The sequence below is a fragment of the Hyaena hyaena genome, unplaced genomic scaffold (assembly GCF_003009895.1).
Source record: "Hyaena hyaena isolate Hyena2069 unplaced genomic scaffold, ASM300989v1 scaffold_2125, whole genome shotgun sequence".
NCBI classification, from domain to species: Eukaryota; Metazoa; Chordata; class Mammalia; order Carnivora; family Hyaenidae; genus Hyaena; species Hyaena hyaena.
In genome coordinates, this window is record NW_024082762.1 from 42,623 (window position 1) to 46,361 (window position 3,739).

Here is a 3,739-nt window from a genome sequence, read left to right on the forward strand (position 1 = left end):
CACCAGTGGAGCTCCCTCAAAGTGAACACTCCTCTGATTTGGAGGTATCCAATCCAGGGAATACTTACGAAGGAAACAATATTTTAGGTCTTCTTCTTATTAGAAGATTTAGTTTTAGGGGTTTGGAAATTTTGGGGTGTATAGATAGTGGTAAAAGCAGCCCTCAGAGCCCTGCCAGCTAATTAACAACAAAATCCCTATGTTCAGATTTCTGGGGAGGTACTACATGTGTGAAGGAGGTGGGAGTGGGCCCCAACTTCTCATCCAATTGGGGAAAGACAAATTGAGCTACCAGAATCAGATGATAATAATCAGTTAGAAACCCATTTCCAACACTTCCTTTTTGAAGTGCCTAATGAACAAGTCTGGGAAGGGGAGGAGGTTGGTAAGAGCCATAGTCCAGAGCTCAGTACTCTTGGAGGTGAGTTTCTGGACACATTCAATTTGTTCATTCCCATTTGGAGGGTGGGTTCTGTGTTTGCACATGAGATGAAGGAGCAGGGGAAAGGAAGAGACATTGGTGAAAAATGTCAGTAGTAAAAAAGAAAAAACTCAAAGAACTCCATGGGGATGGCCTTTGTCTGGCAATAGGTTGCCAACCCTAGACTTTGAAGGATATTTAACACCTATCAGTCCCCATGGTTGAGAGGAGAGAAAATCCATTCCAGCCCTCTAATCAGCTGTTTACTGGGCTGTTTCACCCACTGGAATGTGAGCTCCTTTCTTGTGTCCTCAGGCACATGATAAGAGCTCTATAATTTCACATTGTGCATATGAGCAAATGAGTCCAGACTTTGGAAGTTGGGACCTCACAAATACTTGGCTCAGTGGTATAAAACAAATCATAGTACCCCACATTTGCCTTGGCCCTCCTGAGCTGCAGTTTCTGTACCAGGCCTGATTCAGTACTCCAATAGTTTTTTTTTCCCCCTCCCTTCTTTCTTTTTTTCTTTCTTTCCTTCATTCCTATAGGAGAGTCTGGATGATGGAGAGGCTTCCTAATGCCCTTGGAATCTGGTACTGTGAAAGTAACAAAGGACTGAGAATCAGCAGACTTGGGTTTAAGTCCCATCTCTGTCACTGAGTGACCTCAGGTGAGTTCCTTACCCATTCTGGGTCTTTTACTGTCCTTATCTGACAATAGAATGAACCAAGAGGAGTACTTTCCCAACTGTGCTCTTTAGTGCCACAGAGTGTCATTTCCCAAAGTGTAATATAAGGACATGAGACAATTTTAGGTGTTACAGAAACAAATCTTAAATTTCAACAGCTGTGTGTTTATTTTAATATGAATTAGAAAAAAAGTATGCCTAAGGCATTAAAATCTATGATATTACATAGAATAAGACTGAATTCATTTAAGAAAAAAAGTGAGACCATTTAAAGAAACATATTAAATAGATATTATTGCACTGGATGGTAGGTATGGTAAAAATAATATAGGTGCTCTGGATAGAACTGAAAGTTTGATAACTGTCCTAGAATTCTAAGTCATCTCTTCAGGTCAGGGTTGAACCCAAGGCCTCCTATTGACAACCATCAACACTATCCTTCAACCGAAAAACTTGCACTTTTAATTTGAAGAAAGAAAAAAACAAGAAAACAAAAATAAAACTTAAACCCTGGCCCCGGTAATCCCCAAGGGTCCCTCAGTGATGATATTCAAAGAGTATAAATCACAACAGCCAGAGCTAAGTGTTGTCCTGACCCAAAAGGTAATTTGATGACTATGTCTAAATCAGGTGATTTAAAAAGCTGCTCACTTTCCTGCAGTGTACTTCAAGCTCCAAGAAGTTGGGGGGCAGGGGGGGGGGGGGGTGGATTGGAAGCTGCCATTCAAAATTAGCCTTGGGCAGGAAGGGGTGGGAGGCGATGGTTAATAGTCTTTAAAGTCCAGCCGCCCCCTACTGGCCATAGGCATCAATGTGTGGTCAAAGAGTTCCTTTTGACCTGGATTAACATCCATTCAGAACAGCCAGTTCCAGAGCACAGTAGTTCTCAACAGCCTCACAGACTGTGGATTGAGGGGAATGGGTTGGAATGAGGATGAACCTATTTACATAGGAAGTATTTACAGCTCTGGCCTTTACATCTGATCAGGCTAAATAGTTTCTGCAGCCTAAGAACAGAATGATAGAAAAAGGCTCGATAAATTCTGGGTCAAAATTCAGATGAGTTTGCTTGACTCCCAAGTTCCTCTCAAGAAGTGACTATTAGTGGTTGATCAGGCTCATCTTACCATCCTTACGTGTAGACTCAGAATCAGGTTCCCAATAACAGAACCATCTGCTACTTCAGCAGCATCAGAAGGTGTCTGGGAAATATTCAAAACCTCATTCCAGAAGGGAGACAAGATGGATGAGAAGTAGGGAGCTCCGCACATTTCATCCACCCCTATCTCTCAAACAGAGAATGCCTGAAACCATAGAAACCCTTACAGAATCCAGGAGTTTGGGAGGAAAAGGAGACAGAGTCCACTGAGAAAACCTTATAGCATGACTACAAACTGGGGAAGATAAAAAAACGGGCTGGGACTGGAGAAGCGTTTGTGTTTTGTGGAAGCTGCAGGAACCCTGTGATCGGTGGATCCTTTTACCTCAAGTTAAGGGCAACAAAGACCTTAGTAGCTTGTCTGACAGTGAGAGACCTCAGGACAGCTGCCGAAGACTCCAGGTCAGCACCTAGACGCAGGTCTTCCAGAATAATTAGAATCTCAAAAAAAGGAGACTGGGGAGGGCACACAAAGAGACATAAGAAACAGCTCAGAGGAAGTGCTGGCAAAGAGAAATTGCACCCAAAGGAGTTAAGCAGCTACCTTTCCTGGTCTTGAAGAAGTGGCCTCTTCTAAGAACATACACTGTTCAGACTGCATGTGCCTGACAGATCTGGTGGGCCATCTGGGGCTGTACCAGGGCTACCTCAAGAAACAAGCCAAAGTATACATGGTGGAGATTGCCAAATACCGCTACGAGTAGGGAAACAAGATAACCAAACTCTCAACAAGAGAAACCAAAGCCGCGATTCAAAGAACACTTCCTGAATGGACAGGCCCTGAACAGCCAAAGAGCCCCCTTTATTACAGCAGAACTCACAGGGGCAGAGTGTACAACATGCTTTCAAAATTAAAAAGAGATAGAAAGGTAACCAAAATAATGAAACGGAAGAACTCTCCTCCAAAGAAATTCCAGGAAAAATGACAGCTAAAGAACTGCTCAAAACAGATATCAGTAACATAACTGAACAAGAATTTAGAACAATAGTCATAAAATTAATTGCTGGGCTTGAAAAAAGCATGGCAGACATCAGAGAAACTATTGCTACAAGCATTATGGGGCTCAAAAATAGTTATGATGATAGCAGCACTCTCAACAAGAGCTAAAACATGGAAAGAGCCTAAGTGTCCATCAACAGATGAATGGATCAAGAAGATGTGGTTTACTATACCATGGAATACTATATGGCAATGAGAAAGAATGAAATCTGGCCATGTGTAGCAACATGGATGGACCTTGAGGGTGTTATGCTGAGCAAAATAAGTCAGGCAGAGAAGGACAAATATCATATGTTTGCACGTATAGGAGGATTAGGAGGACCTTGACGGAGGAACAAGGGGGAGAAGAAGGGCGGAAATGGTGGGGGAAGGTAGAGAGGCAAACCACGAGAGACTCTCGAATGCTGACAAAAACTGAGGACTGATGGATGTGGGGGGGAGGGGGGGATGGGCATGGAGGAGGACACT